At 40.7% G+C, this 16,036-nt stretch overlaps 1 long non-coding RNA gene across 5 annotated transcripts in view; it reads right to left on the reverse strand.

Annotated features, from left to right (window-relative positions):
- Positions 1–252: 252 nt before the first annotated feature.
- Positions 253–16,036, reverse strand: part of LOC146761678 (uncharacterized) — a 60,704-nt gene continuing 44,920 nt past the window's right edge. For 3 of the 5 annotated variants that reach the window (XR_014942420.1, XR_014942422.1, XR_014942421.1), the window contains exons 3-4: positions 5,420–5,587; positions 253–471 (exon numbers count right to left, since the gene is read on the reverse strand). This is a non-coding gene — a long non-coding RNA (uncharacterized LOC146761678). Of the gene's footprint in view, positions 472–5,419; positions 5,588–11,002; positions 11,133–16,036 lie in introns of those variants that run through there. The other 2 variants (XR_014942418.1, XR_014942419.1) reach the window with 2 other exon arrangements.

Consider the following 16,036-nt stretch of genomic DNA (forward strand, 5'->3'; position numbering starts at 1 on the left):
CCTTCCTTCCTTCCTTTCTTTCTTTCTTTCTTTCTTTCTTTCTTTCTTTCTTTCTTTCTTTCTTTTTCTTTTTCGTTTCTTTCTCTCTTTTTCTTTCTCTCTTTTTGTCTTTCTCTCTTCATTTCTCCATTTCTCTCTTTCTCTCTCTCTCTCTCTCTCTCTCTCTTTCTCTCTTTCTTTTTGTTTTTAATTAAGTTTACAGTTTTAGCACTGAACTCCTTTAGTTTAAAAAGAATTCCCACTCTGGAGCAATTTAATTTCAGCATTTTTATTCTGGAAACACATCATCTTTAGGCAGGATTTTCAACACCCTTTAATTATTTTTAATTGAGAATGATTCAAAATTACTTTATTTCACTTGTCTGGCTCTAACAAGATGTTTTTAGTCCTCTTCCAAACTGTGTTTATTTTGAGATGAGGAAAGCAGTCTTGACTTCTTAAGGTGTTCATCAGGAGTTGCTTGGTGCTTCACTGAAAATACAGATTAACATAATTTTAGTCAGTTTGAAACAAACGTTAATCACAGAATGTGGGGATCATGAAGTGGTTCTTTCTGTGCCCTAAGCAGCATGATCTCCCTGTTTCTCTTGACCCTCTTGTCAGTTTACCAAGGGTCCTTCTCCCCACTTTGGCCATTTCACCAGTGAAACTGCTCCTAGAACTTTGTCCTCCCAGCTTTCTGGTGAAGCCTCCCTCCACATAATTCACCTGGAGCAATCCAATAGTCTCTGCTAAAGTTCCAGGTTTCCCCTTCCAGAAAGCCATTTCTGACTGAAGATGATGGTGGGACCAGACCATGCTGGGTTTATTATTGTTCTGAAATGTTCTAAATGTTGAAATCTTGGCATGTTTACTAAATCAGGATGGCTAAATAACACACTGCAAAAATATCAGCAGTCTTCTAAGAATGCTGCATGCATTCACTATAGTTCCTTTATTTCCCCAGATAGCAGCATATGTCAGTCTAGGAGAGGCCAAGTGTTAATAGGCCAAGAAGACCAAGTCTGTGTTTTTAGCTAAGACAGGAACTTGCTGAAAGAAAGTATCATGTGATACTTTTTCATGCCTTAAGTAAGCACTAGCTGAGGTTTACCATCACTATTCAGTTTGCAAAGAACAACAACTCCAAGGGAAGTGACTTGACTCCTTAAAATCTTGCTGAAAAAGCCACACATTGAAACCCGGTCAGCTGGTGTGCCTTCCCACCTAGAAAATAAACGTGAGCAATCTTATATAATTACTATAATTAGCATTTGCAGCATGATGATGCTTTGAGGCAACCCATTTATGTGGCTTTTTATCATTGTTCTTTAATTAAAAAGATCTGCATCTATTGAGATCAGCACAAGTGTGTCACACCCAAATGAGTGAGAAAGCAACTTTATCCCAGATTCTAAAAATAAGAGTTATTTAGAATTTGGATACCCTGGAGGTGGCAGTGACAGTAGCTGCAAATTTGGTTCACGCTTCTGTTTCTAAATACTATCCTATGCTTGGCAGATAAGGAAAAGGAGCAGAGCCAACAAGTTTCCTAAAGCCATCAGTGGAGTTGCAGTCCCCTATGCTGGTTCTCAGTGTCCTGTCAGATCCAAAAAGCTGTGCCCTTTTCCTGTTGTAGCAGGTGCAGATGTAAAAGACTATGAAACAAGTCACATTTTCATTTTCTTTTATTGTTTACTTTTTGCCTTAATTTATCCTCAAAAAAAAAAAAAAAATCAATTACAGGAATTGCTATGTAGAGTGTTCTCAAATATGTGGATTTTATGGCAGCTTGTGAAGTACAATCACGGGACTGAAGCCCACAACAAGTGTTTGAAGGTGCTTAACACTCATTCCATCTTTGTTCTGATTTAATTAGTAAACATCTTCAAAGGGAACTGGCTTACTGCTCAGGCAAAGGGCACAAGCAGTCAGGCACCGCAACAGGCAAATAAATGTTTAAAGGAAGATATTTGGAACATACTAGAACCTGGGGTTTGTCCATGCAGAAATGAGAACCAAAACTTTCCTGTGACTCACAACCTTATTTAAAGACAAGGCAAATCTATTCATTATTCTGAAAGAAGCCTGCTATGGAAATAAGGGTTTCCTTTACAAAGAATTGTGTTTATATGCAGATTTACGCTGAAATGCACTTGGGATTTGCAACTGCATTAGCTACTGTCAATACTGTTTTCCTTGTAAACAGGCTTTTTGTCATCAGTTATCATAACAATCTAAGAAATATTGACCCATAGGAAAATAGCACCCTGAGGCTCACGATGAGCAGTGAGCTGTTTCCAGGCTTCTGCAGAATACTTACGTGCACACAAAGTCATGCTAGGTACAGAGAAAGTCATGATTATGTATTGGAAAAAACCTCCTGAAAATGAAGAGTTTCTAAATGGGCATTGATATCTGCAAATAGGAAGGCAGTGTCAGGTTTTGATATGTAAACTACCTCTTCTTCTCGGTGCCCAGACATCCTGAGCAGTCTGTTTTGCAGCATTGATGACTTGGCCACAAATGTTTACAGAGATCAGTGGAAGTCAGAATCACAGAATCATTAAGGTTGGAAAAGACATCTAAGATCATCTGGTCCATCAGCCACTTAAATAGCCTCATAGAACCTGTTCTTGGCCTCTCCAAGTATACAACAACTGCATGGATCATCTTCTGCTCAGGGCTGGAGCACGCTATGAGGCCAGACTGGAAAAGGTGAATCTAGGCTGGGAAACGAAACAGCAGAATTGCTGGTGGTGCCTGTTCTCCTGCATCTGGTCATGCTGGATAGGGGCCGTCTGACTTTTCCTTAAGCCATCCCAGAAACATTCAGCAGCATCCTTTCAATCTCAGCACCAAAAAAAGGCATTGCCTAAACAATCATTGCCAAAGTCAGGTAAAAATCCTTTCCTGCAAATGTTGTGATTTGACAGAATGAATCATGACAAAATACCAAAGTGGAGAGAAAAAGGAGTGATGTTGTCGTGTTGTCTGACTGTCAAGGTAAATTCAGTTTTTGATGACCACAAAATTTCCCTGGGCTTTTAAATCCTCTCAGTGTAATCTGAATTCACTCTGCAATCCATATTCTATAATCCTTCTTCTTTGCCACCTGTCAGTCACGTCTGTTTTGAATGTGAGATCTTCTTGGCAAGGATAATATTACTACATAGAAGAGTACAGACCTGCCACAGCAGAGTTACTGCCCCAGCTGGAATGCCTGTATACTCTCAAAATGAAGTTTTAAAAATCAGTGGGTTTGTAAATGCTGTAAAAAGAGCATTTAACCAACCACAAAACATTTTAGGACTCTGAGACACTGATGACTCAAGAATTATTCACTGCTGATGAAGAACATTTCAAAAGACAAAATAATGGAGTAATAAAAATCCAAAGATTCTTTCCTTTAAAATTATTTCATGATCATATTAACGTGGAGCACATAACTAGTATGGAATTTGAAAGTAGGCTTATGTCTGTAATTTAATACCATGAGTGAAAGTGAGTCAGGAATTTTTGTGTCTCAAATGAAAAGGCACAAATAGTTGTAGGGGATTTTTCAGTACCTCCTCCCCTGATATAGAGCCATGGCAAAACAAAAAATGTTTAATATTAAAAGTGTGAAAAAAAACATGGGGATTTTTTAAATTATTATTATTATTATTTTAGGCTTTGTTCTTCTAACAGAACTTTCCCATGTTTAAGGGAAAAGCAGAACTGTTACGACTCTTTCCATAGGAGATACTTATCACTTCCCAGACTGCTCTCATCTTCTTTCTCTTGATTCATGCTTTAGACAGAAGTTGACTAAACCCTGAATCCCAAAAATTGACTCAAGCATCATGACAAAAATAAAGATAATAAAATGGTATTTGATGGACTATAGCTAATACAATGAGACATATTGTCTAAAATCTGTCTTGCTATTATATTGCTTTATAGTTAAGCAGGCAACCTTGTGACAGCAGGGAATTTACTAAAATAATCTTTTCCTCTCCACGAGTTTAAAAAAAAGCACTTCTTGGACATATGAACCAGAAACCAATTCAACCTTTGCAGCCTTCTCTTTGCCATAAAAGGACTCCTCTCTCAGCAGCCACCAGAGTCCATTAGCTGGGAAAGCAGGCAGGTGTAAAAGAAGTTCATGTTTAACCTCACTGGTTTTGAAAGCCAGCGTTGAAGTTTATCAGCTCACAGGCCCGTGAAGGGAGGAAGAAAGGCAGAGAATGGGTTTTAGTCAAAGACTTACTCAGAGTTAACACAGGCCACTGGCGCTAATAAACAAACATTGCCAGACATCAAAAGGAAGTAAGTAAATCTGGGAAGGTTTAGTCCAAACAATGGCAGGACAAGCTAAGCCTGTTGCAGGGTGGGCAATGGGACGGGTGACATTGAGATGTTAACCCTTGCTTAGGCAACAATGGCATCAAAGGGTGGGGGGGGGGGGAAGGATGGTTCAACCCCAAATTTGTTCTACAGAAGCAAGAAATTGTACTGGAAAAAAGATTCTGATCTAAATTTCAAACTTCTCTGGTTCTTCATTCTAAATTCATTTGCTTGTAGAAATTTAGGAATCAGCCCAGTGCAACCAAGAAGTGGCTCCATGAGTAATCTGCCAAAGGATTTGCAAAGACTGATGAACTCAACCTGATTTCCAGGGTAGAAATGTGACAAGCTTCACACAGCACCTGGACAAGAGGTAGGTGGTGGCCTTACAGCAGAACAACCTCTACTGTCATCAGATAGTTTTACTGCAGTGCATGGAGCCTGAGGGTGGAGAAATCCTGGAAATACAGCAGTACTGCCTTGCGCAAGCAGGTTTGTCAGGTCTCCAGCAGCAGTCTGAGAAGCCCACAGGCAAGCATGAGCACCACATCTTCCTTGTCTAAGTCTCTCTGCTTTAGGTGGGATTGATTCAGCACAACAAATCATATACCTATGTGCACAGTTCAGCAGATGGGGCACCTAGGGCTTCCTGATCTGCATAACTCCCTTCCTCTCCTTTTCTTCTTTCAGTTTCTATCAATTCTCAGTTTTAGCACAGCACCTTGTGAGTACAACTCCAAGTGTGGCTCCATGGAGACTTACTTATGGAGAACAACTGTCAGAAATGGAAAGGGTTTGAGGAAGCAGTTAGAAACTGGAAAAAAGGAAAGCTTCTCAGGTGGTAGCACTCAAAATGTTTGGAGAGAGATAGTTCAGAGATATGAGTAGTTTCTAACTGATCCATTAACTGCAGGGTCTTCTGAACCACCAGAGTTTAGGATGGGCTTTACCACTCTCAGCCAAGGATCTTCTTCGAGGTCAGATGAGCAGGAGGGTCACCTTGCATGGGATGCCCTAAGAATGACTATCTCTCTGCAAAGCCAGACCTCTTCCTGAATGCTTTGAAAAGCTGGGAGCTGCTGTTTCTCACTGGGGAGGTATCAGCTCTTACCTGGGGGAGACTAAGAGCCACAGTGGTGAATAAATCACGTGGTGAGTACTGCTGCTCTTTGCAAAGGTCAGAAGACACCTCCATGGGCTCTGGGTGCAGAATCCTCATCTGCAATAGATCTCTCATAGGTTTCAGCTGTGTATTTCCCCAAAGATTTCTTGAATCACCCTGTTCCAGAAAAAAATTGAGCTGTATGGTTATAACCTGTATGGCCATTTGTCCCTCATCCCTGTATTTCAAGTAGATGTGTAAGGAGCTGAACCAGGACTGTTACACAGCTTGTCTTTCTTCACTCTGGGAGAGAAAGAGTAGAGAAAATCGAGAGCTCTTATCCAGCAGCTGGAAGCCTTGGACACAAACTCTTCCTCCCATAGGATCTTCCTCTGGCTGGATGCAGACAGCATCCTGCAGGCTGCCAGCAGCTTCATCCCTCATGAAGAGCAAGTGTGTGAGAGGGAAAATGACGGAAAGAGTTTGGAGAGTCCAAGGAACATAAACAGAGGTCCAAAAAAGGTCCTACAGCCAGGCAGAATCAGGTCGGTTGTGTTGAACACCATGCCATTGTTTCTGCAGAACTTAAGGCTCCTCTAATTTTGCTCCCTGTGCCCAAGTTAAGACAGTAGCATGCTGCTACAAAAATCAGTGATGTGTGAAAACAACAACAACAAAAAGTCCCATAGCAACTACAATCAAAATAGAGGTTTAAATAACATTATGCATAATACATTGCAAACTCCCACCTACAAGCGAGGGAGAGATGGCTGAAAAGGAGTGCAAACTGAGCCAAAAACAAAGCAAAGCTTTTTTTCCAAAAGCTGGCAAATCTGTAAAATTCTGCAATCTGCTGTAGCGCAGGCTATGTGAAGCATGGCAAGCCAAAAAGGCTCCAGTGTCTGAAGAATATTAACTTTCTTTTTTGTTGTTACTTCTGATTAATCAAAGCTCAGCTTGGCACCTCATGAACACCCATCTGGTGCTGGGAGTGCAGATCTGGACCCTCTGAAACAAAACAGGCCCAGATCTTCACGCCAAGGCCCAGTGCTGCTCTGGCCCAACTCTGTTCCCCATGCACCCCTGCCTCACAGATGCCCCTTGGGCCATCATGCAGTGATGCCCAGCCTACTGTCACCTCAGCTCTCCACAGGCTCCAGTGCCAAACTTTGTATCACTTCAGCTTTTTGCCAATCTTGCCCTCTGTTAGACAAGGGTATGTGATGACAGGCTGATGGGCTGTGCGTTGATATTGTTTGCACTGCCATCGTGTACCTGCTATCCTTTTCAAGTGGTCTTCTGTGAAGTCAGCAAAGTTGTGTTTCTCTAAGAGGTCAAGAGAATTATCTGGAAGCACTGAGTGTGTCTACTCAGACTTCTATCCTCCTTTTTTCAAGATCATGTCAGGTACAGAGGCATCTAAAGCAGCCCCAAGCTTCAGATCCAAAGCGCACAAGCATATATTTGACTTTGAGTGAAAGGATTCCTCCAGACTCCAGTTTTATTACCACTGTGCTTAAAGCTAAGCACTTGTCTTTTGTGGATCCTAACAGCATCAATAATTTACACTGTGAAAGCAGCTAGAGGCCCCATTTAAGCTGAGACTGTTGTACAAACAAAATAATTGACAGTCCCTGCCCTAAAAATCTTTCAGACTGGAAAGTAAATCTGCAATTCCCTTTGTAGCTTGCTCTTCCCTGATTTATTTTTTGCTCGTATTTAATCCAACTTAAACATTTCCATTCAGCTACATCAGCATGATATTTTTATATTCAGTTCTTAATGACTAATGAGGAGACTTGACCCTTGTCTTTACTGTTCAAAGAGGGCAGCAGCAGTGAGGCTCAAATGCTGAAAGATTTACTATAGAGTGACCGGTTCTGCTGAGACACCAACTGAGATATGAGCCTTGGATTAAGATGCTTCCTTCTGAAATATTTGTGCAAGCTTTCAGCACCAGCACAGACTTCTTGTCAGATCAGCTGTTTGCTGGTCAACAATAAAAATACTCCTTCCGAATTAAATCTCCCCCAAGGAGTTTGGGCTTAAACCACTCATGATGTTTTCTGACTGCATTTGGATACTGATGAATCAGTGTCAGTCCTCTTGTAATTTGGAGCAGATGCAGAAGCAAGATTATGAATGGAACCAAATTCCATTTTCTGATACTGATTTGTGTATTTGGTGTAGTTTAGCAGCTGTCACCCAAAACAGAGCGAGATCCTGAAGACAGAACACCTCTGACAATCAGGAGACTTGCAGTCTGAGTGTTTTTGTTTGTAATTGTCATGAGCTGTCCTTGCTCACTTCTCTTCCCTTCAGGCCAGAATCTCTTCTTAGAAAAAACACTGATTCTCATTTTCCACATGCTGCTGTGGTCAGCTCTCCTGGCTGTCACTTGTCCTCTCCCACAACATGAAGCCCCAACCTGAACTCCAGTCACTGCTGAGGACAGCAGAAAACTGAGTGTCTGGGTACTTTTTATTTGGGTTTTGAAACACACCCTGCACTACCAGCAGCCCAGTAGAGCTTTCTTTAGCAGTGTGGTGCCCCACTGACTCATAGTCAATTTAACATCCTCTAAAATCCCCCAATACAATTCCATGATAGGAAAATACTGGTTAGAAAACAGCTCATTTCCTCTTTTTTAAGGAGATTGATGGAACTATTTAAAGTCTTTTACAGTAGTAATAATCGTTTTTTTATAACACCCTTAGTATGCACAAAGTTGACCACATTCAATATTCTTACTTAATATCTCTGTAGTTGTAACATAATAAGGACTACAAGAGAGACAGAATAAAACAATAAACAAATATTTTGAAAAGACTTCAGGTTTTTGGCCTTATTTATTTATGTATTTATTTTTGGAGGACAATGACAGCAGCAGAAGCTGAGTTTGCAGCTTTCCCAGCTTTGGCTTTTCCAGTGGGGTGTGCTCACGATGCTCCAGAAGCCCCATCTGATTCTCAGATCAGAATCACCCTTTATGCAAGACCCACTTGGCACCAAGAGGTACAGTTTGGACAGAGAACAGTTGAAGTTCAAGCTGTCCCTAAGCAGCTGAGTCCATCCATCTGGAGCAATGAGAAGCAGTTACCACTTCTGCAAACCACCATGGCCAGGAGCTCTCATCTCTAATCTCTTTGTTAGCTGCTCCAGTAATGCTTTGCTCCCAAGTGGGGATCCGTGGTTAAAGGATCCATATACAAATCCTGACATGGAGGAAACATCTTGATCTCCCACAAGCTTCCTGTGTGCTTCCTTGGTACCTGTAAAATCAACAAAAGTGCACTCTGTCCTTCTAATCTTCCATGCCTTTGGGACTTCCCAAGAGCAGATGCTCTTCTAATTTAGACCACTGACCAGAAGAATAAAAACACAAAAACTTTTTATCCATAAAATACACCTTCTCAGTGATAAGGCTTAAAAACAAAATCCACTCTTGTTTTGGAGTGAGATTTGAAGCCTGTTTCCTTAGCCAGAGGTGTCAGGATTCCCAGAGATTTTTTTCCAGTATTCCTTCAAACTTTTGGCCCTTTTAGCCTATTGGGGATGTATTTAATGGTGAGGTTTGGCTAGTTTACAGGTCTTTTATTACAGCAGGGATGGCTCAAATAGGCGTGTAGGAAGTCAGTCTACTGTCATTCTGAAATCTGGCTGTGGGACAAAGAGCAGGCTTCATATAAAGGACCAAATCTTTCTTCTATGCTTTTCTACTAAAATGTATTTGATAGATAAGACTAGAAATTATATTATATCCCAAAGAAAATTTTTTCCTTTTTTATTTTCCATTTTTTTATTTCTTTCTTCTGAGAGAAGCAACCCTCTGACAGATCTGTTTCAAGCAGAGCATACAGATGCTATACTCAACTAATTTCTGAAATCAGCTTTCTAGGAATAAGTTAAATAAATGCCTTCTGATTTCAGAAAGGGGTGTAAGTTAAGGGGACAATCCAAAGCTTCCTGACAACATTAGAAAAAAAACCTCTCCTTGTCTGAGCAGATCTTGGATTAGACCCAAAGCCAGCTGGTCTGAAAGAAAAGAAGGGCAGAATTAGAGTATTCCCCAAGTGTTAAGAGACATAAACAAGGCTGCATGTAATGGAAATAAGGAAAGGCTGGCTGATAAAGATAGTACAGCAGAAATTCCTTTCAAGTTTTTCTTTGTTCCTATAATTTTGGATATGACAGTTTCTGACAGATTAGGCAAGCATCCACTTTCCTTCCAGGAGATGTGGTGAGCATAAGCAAAGGCTAAATACACCACACAGCATACCAACCCTGCTGTTTGAGGTAATAGCCTTAAGCAAGGACACCAGCCAGCTGGTATGAACAAGAGGTAGGCATACAGGCTGCACACTGCAAAACACACAATTGTATCCGAAGTACATAGTTACCTGCAGTACCAAACAGGAGGTACAAGGAAATTTCTCTTGTCCAAATGCAGAGCAAAGGACACTGAAACACATTAGGCCCAGGGAGTGATAATTCAGTTGACAGTACATTCCCACTGCTGGTACAGAGGCAGTAACCCCTCCACAATCCATGGGTGACCTCACTGGTGGTGCTTTACAGCCCAACCAGTACCAACCCTTGAAAAATCCCATAACCCTTTTGTAAGCCTGAACACAGACAAAATCCCAGTTTTGATTAATACATGTTGCCTACCAACATCTTCCCCATTGCTATCCCCTGTAAAAACAGTACAAACCTCATCCTTGGTGGTGGCTGCATTTGTGTGCAAGGCAGGCATGAATCAATTACTGTTTATAAAACGCTTTTGGCTCCTAAAAGACTAGAAGTACCTCTATAAACATACCACACTATCATAAGCTTTCCGTTGGGCTCTGATGATTGATGAACTTTCAGGCCAGAAATGTCATTTCGATCAACTAAGTCAACCCTGGGCACAACAGAGGCCAGAGAATTTCCTGTAGCAGTTCTCATAATCATATTAAAACACACGGTTATACCTTGTGGCAAAAGAGGTAGAAAACAAACAGGAATGTTTCTGTTTTTCCCAGAGAAAGAATAGTGTATCTGCAAAATGTGTTTTAGTATCAGTGATTTTAATTCTGAAAAACATTTTAAGCATTTTACATTAAGTTTTTATTTAGGGAACACTGGTCTGCACTGTACATTGTAACTTTTTCTACTTAGGGCAGAAGGTTTTTACCCTTCTTCCCCTGCACAAGAACCACAAAATATATTTTCCCAGAATGGTTCAATTGAGTATAATTATAAATTAAAGATGAACTATCTCTATACTGAAACTCTGTTCAAAACCCACATCAAAATATGTCTATGTCCCATATTTTCCCCATGCTAAGAAAAAAATGACATTTGCGAGTGGCTGTGTGTTTTGTATTTCAATGAAAAAGCAGGTTTTAGCTGTAGTTTGTGAAAGCTGGGATTCACTAACCAGAGAAAGGGGAGGACTGGTCTCATTAACATCCTGTTGAGAACTGCCCTGCTGGAAAGAATGTTCTGCAAGTTATGAATCTAAAAAACAATGAAGAACACAGAATACCCAAAATAATAAGATGTCCTTCATGCACAAGTTTAACCTGGAAAACTGAAGCAGGGTAGGTAAGAAGAATGAAAAACAGAAGTGCTAGACAAAACTTTAAATGTTTTCTGATAGTGGCATCTGCTCACCTCCCGCCACAATAGTAAGGGCGTCTCAATCGTATCAGTGTTTTTCACAGGTCCTCCGTGCCTGTATAGTGAAAGCAATAGGAAAAAGTACAGAAAAAAAAAGTGATGTAGATAGCATAACAGGGATAAAATTCAGCTCTCCCAAAATCAATGGCAATTTTGCTGCTGGTTTCAGCATAGCCAGATTTCTCATATACCTAACAGAGCAGATCAACAGTTTTTGCATCAGACCAATTTCAGATTCCATGCACGGAAGATGCTCTTTGCAAAGGCAGTTTTCACTTACCTTTCTAAAGTCCTAATTCAACCTGGTACTTAAAATCCTTAAGAGAAAGATTACTCATAGCTTTACTTTAAGTAAGTGCTTATCTTGTCCAACTGCAGCAAAAGATTACAGGCTTTTGGGAAAACACACATGTGGAAAGGAAGGAATGTGTTCTCACCAAGAAGATGGCAGGTCTGAGTTCTCCCTAACCCTCACTCTTGAATTTATTTTTTTCTTTGAGTGACTGAAGAAAACATTGTTAGTTTTCTCTCATTTCAGGGAAAAGTAGCATTTGTGAATCCTAGATAATGGCAGGAAATGTCTCCATGTTCTCTGCTCAGTGTTACATTTCTATTAGCCACAAGTCTTGGCAGGAGTCCTCATCTCGCTCTGAGATTCCCAAAGGCTTGGGAAATTGTTTGAAACCAGAAGCCAACTGGATGTGACCAGAGGCCATGGTAAGATGCAGAGTGGCCTTTTCCAGTCTTGCCAACCCTACTGATTCTGAAGCAGCCATCACTGGTGGATTAGCCACTGAGGACACCTGCCTTCACTTCCCACTGAGGCTTGAAAGACTTGAAACATGTCCTCTCTCCACTTATCTCATTTCTGCAAAAGGCAAAAGAACAAACATCCACAAACACGTTCTTCTTATTGAAACCACCTTGCTGCATAAGACAGTACGTGCTCTACCTTTCAAGCTAAGGTGATGTAGAAAAGGTCAGTCAACACGTGAAAGAACAGAAAGCTGTTCTTTTTTGGTATTCCCAGTTTTAGACAGCCAGTTCTTTGGACGGAGCACATTTTTAAGAAATGAGTCCAGACAGTACTTTACAGATGAGTCACAGCAACTATCAGAGTGGAACAATGGAGCTGTTGTCCTATCAGGGCTCAGCCAAAACAATATTTGTTTTCATAAGTCTTTTACCTGATTCTCATCCTCAATGAAGTCCAGTGGGGATGGGAGAACTAGTTTTATGTCAGCTCTAAAACCTTTCAAGATTTGTAGCAGATATGTTACAGAAAAGTACATAGCAAAGGAGATTGCTTGCAAATGACTAAAAAGTTGTCAAAAGTGTCAAAAAAAACTAGTAAGCAGGACATGGCATAATTACGTGTTTCTTCCTATCCAATAATATGTTTTAATATGCATCAATCCTCTTTCAACATAAAATTCTATCACTTGTTTATTAGCATAAGGGACAAGCAGGTCCACTCTAGGAATTGCTGCTATCCCTAGCAGTCATACTGCTCCTGCAGTACACAGTCAAAATGACTGCAGAATTGCCCTCAGCTGTCTTTTTATTTCAGGCTTACACAGGCCTTTCACAAAGAGTAAAATCCACTGTCCTGGAGGAACACAGAAGACTATTACAACTATAGGACAAAACTTTCTTTCAGCCAAGATAGGTAACATCTTTCTATCACTCTCACCTCTGCACTGATCTGTGCTGGGTTAGGTTATGTGTCCAACTAAGACAAATCTGTGTCATGCCATGGCAGGGGTGTTCGGCCTAATTTCTAAATGGGACAATTTTTTGAGTGCCTGAATTGAGATCTATTCAATTGAATAGATATTCAGAAGTCTTAAACATCTGCCCATGGGGGAAGAAAGAAGAGGATTGTAGGGAAAGGGGGAACATATTTTTAAGTTCGAATAACAAAAAAATCACTAACAACTACTTTAAGTTGTCGAGATGAGGAGTCCTTAAGTAAGTCGCACAACAGAGATAGCCAGAATAGTATTACAGATCAACTATCTAGAACAGAAAAATCAAATGATTTTTTAAAAAACCTCTATGGAGATGGAGGCAGAGCCAGAAGTTTGATATTTCAAGTGGTGACCGCACATCCTTCCCTGAAAACTGGCAGATAACTCCCCATACATTTTTTATAACCATTATGGAATTTGTCATGTGATATGTTGATCAAGGTTTGCCATTCAAGCAAAGGGCTTTACTTAAATTCAGACCTGCTTTAGAGTTGAGCACACATCCAAGCAAAAACACACATGCAAGTTAACAGATCCATACTGTCATGGAAACAAATGATATTCTTTCAGGGCTTCAGGCTGAGAGAGGGGGACAAAAGCCTTTGGCAGTGCTCAGACCTCCCAGCCTGCGAAGACAGCCTTCCAGGCTGCTCTGTGGCTACACGCTTTTCACTGATTTTCTGGCCATGGGAACATGGCAAGAGGTTTATAACCTCCTCCATCTTTTGTACCTTTTTAGTGTGACAGACAAATGACAAGATGTGGGAGGTGGCAGGGCAAGGAGATGGGGAATTTTTCCCCCACCCAAATAGTTGATCCTTCTTGAGTACTTTAGAACTACCAGCACATTTCTGTGCATCTTCTTCACTTTGGCTTAAATATGTTGCTAACCCTTGGACAGATCCACTGGCTTGAGCCGTTCAGCTATATCCGGATGCCTGAGTCAAGCCTCATGTCCCCTCCTTCAGGATGATTTTTGTTAAAAAGCATAAGATACAGAAGACTAGATGGATATAAAACAATGTGGAGATCTTTCAGGACCATAGTGTACCTGAAACCCTCTATGATACAAAATCCCTGCTGCCTCTAGACCCTGTCAAGTACTTTCTCTTGACAATGTGACCTATGTAGATTGGACCCCATATAACAGGTCATGCAGATGCACCAGAATATACAAAGAGGACTGAGGCTCACCGCTATTTTTTCAAGTAGGGCATGTTTATAGCGTTAATTGGTCAGTTAGAGACATGCCAACTCTTCTGCAGGTACCCTGTTAAAACTCAGGTAAAGTACTATTGATGTCAAAGCTGAGTAACCAGGGTATGTTCTATGGTGAGACAACTGTAAGTTGAAAGAAGTAATTTCTCTCAGTTATCTGACACTTGTGAGATTGTGTTTGGAGCAGTGTGTTCAGTGTTGGGATCCTCGGTACAAGCAATACATTGATGTACTAGAGCAAGATGCATTTTATCTATAATTCATCTGTGCTGGGTTCCGAGACTAATGGTTTATAAAGAATGTGGTTTGCAGTATTGATTCAGATCTCAGTACAGTTTTTTTCCCAGGAACATCAGGTGAGTCTACTTATTTAGTTGTATAAATTTCTCCTGGGATTTTAAGGGCAGAAAAATTAGTCATTTTTTTAACAGAACCTGTATGTATCACCAATCTGAGAATAGCAGATGCATTTTACAATGAAATTATGAGTAATAAAATGTACACTATTTACCTACATATAAAGCCTACAGATTATATAGAGAGTAAACCTCTATGCACGGAACTGTATACCACTTCTTTGGGTTATGTCAATGCTTTTGAACCGTCTTACCTTCTGTTTCTCCTTCCTTTAGTCTCAAGAGAAGATACCAACTGCTTTTTAAATGTATCAGCACCGATCTATGAATCATCTATGGTTTCTCTGTTAACCAGAGAAAAACTTCTCACCAGACATTTCACATTATTTTATGTCTGCTATCTGAAAATGAGTGTTTCCTCCCTTCCTGTATTTCAGTATGGGAGTAATAGTAGATATACAAGGTTCTCAAGACTATATGAGAGTAATATAGTAAGTGAAAATCCAAGAAAAATATATATTTCAAAAATGCACCTAGAACTGCAGAAATAATGTATGTTATACTTCATTACTGAGAGTCCTGTATCCCTCAAGCCTTCATCTTGTCCATACAAGAAAATAAAACAAGTCAAGGACTGTGTTTTGGCATAAGAGCCAGCTGCCCAGCAGCTCACATCCAGACAGCTAAGCCCTTTCACCTCCCCAGAACAAGATGCCTGTGGCCAAATTACCTACTGGAGATGGCTGCTGGCCAGCCAAGTCCCCAGACAGTGCCTAGGCGCTGTCTGGAGAAGCACTAGATGGTGTGGGCTGGAGTTGTGCTAACAGCTTTATAGTATGGACAGTGCTCAGGGCTATGCCTTGTCCCTGTTTAACCTATTAGGATAGATGTAGCTATAACATCCTAAGGTCCCAGTATTTGCAGGCATTTCCTCTCTTTCATCACAGAATAATGCCCTGTGTTAAACCAAAGCTCAACTGTAGTTGAAGATTCATGTCAACAAGGGCATAAGATAGAGAGGCAGAACAGAAATTCTTAGAATGTATCATCTATGAGAACTGACTATTTAAGGTGTCTTTAAAGGGCTAAGACAACTGTAGCTTTTCTGGAAGCCTACGGGTAGTCACATGACGAGGAAGTGGGGGTAAAACCCAAAGTATCTGTCAAGTTCTGGAAGCACAGTATTAACAAGAGGAGACAGATCAAACACAGCACGCCTGCCACTTACAGCCTGGCTTCTAAAAGGCGAAAAGACACAGCTCTTATTTTCAGGTCATGTTTCCACGTCCTTCTACAGTATCTTTGCACAACTTGATGGAGACACATCCCTGAGGGGCCACCATGTACGCACTGGCTATGCCTGTCATTTATCATCACTCTGAAAGTGTTCATGAATTACTCTCCACATATACTAGTTTATTTAGAGATAATTCGAGTTGCTGCATGTGTGAACAGGGCCTTTCATTCGAAATCTGTAAGCAGCCTGACTGAGGGAGGGCTTGTGGGGAACTGTGATAAAGTGTTGCAAGCAAATGACACCCCAAACAGTTCTACCTCTGCAATGCCAGCATGCTGCCCGCAAAAGAGGGAAACATCATAGCAAACAGCTGTCACTTTTTTGCTATGCCAAAAAC

The sequence above is a fragment of the Coturnix japonica genome, chromosome 2, assembly GCF_054131305.1.
Source record: "Coturnix japonica strain WE chromosome 2, WE-NBRP24, whole genome shotgun sequence".
NCBI lineage: Eukaryota > Metazoa > Chordata > Aves > Galliformes > Phasianidae > Coturnix > Coturnix japonica.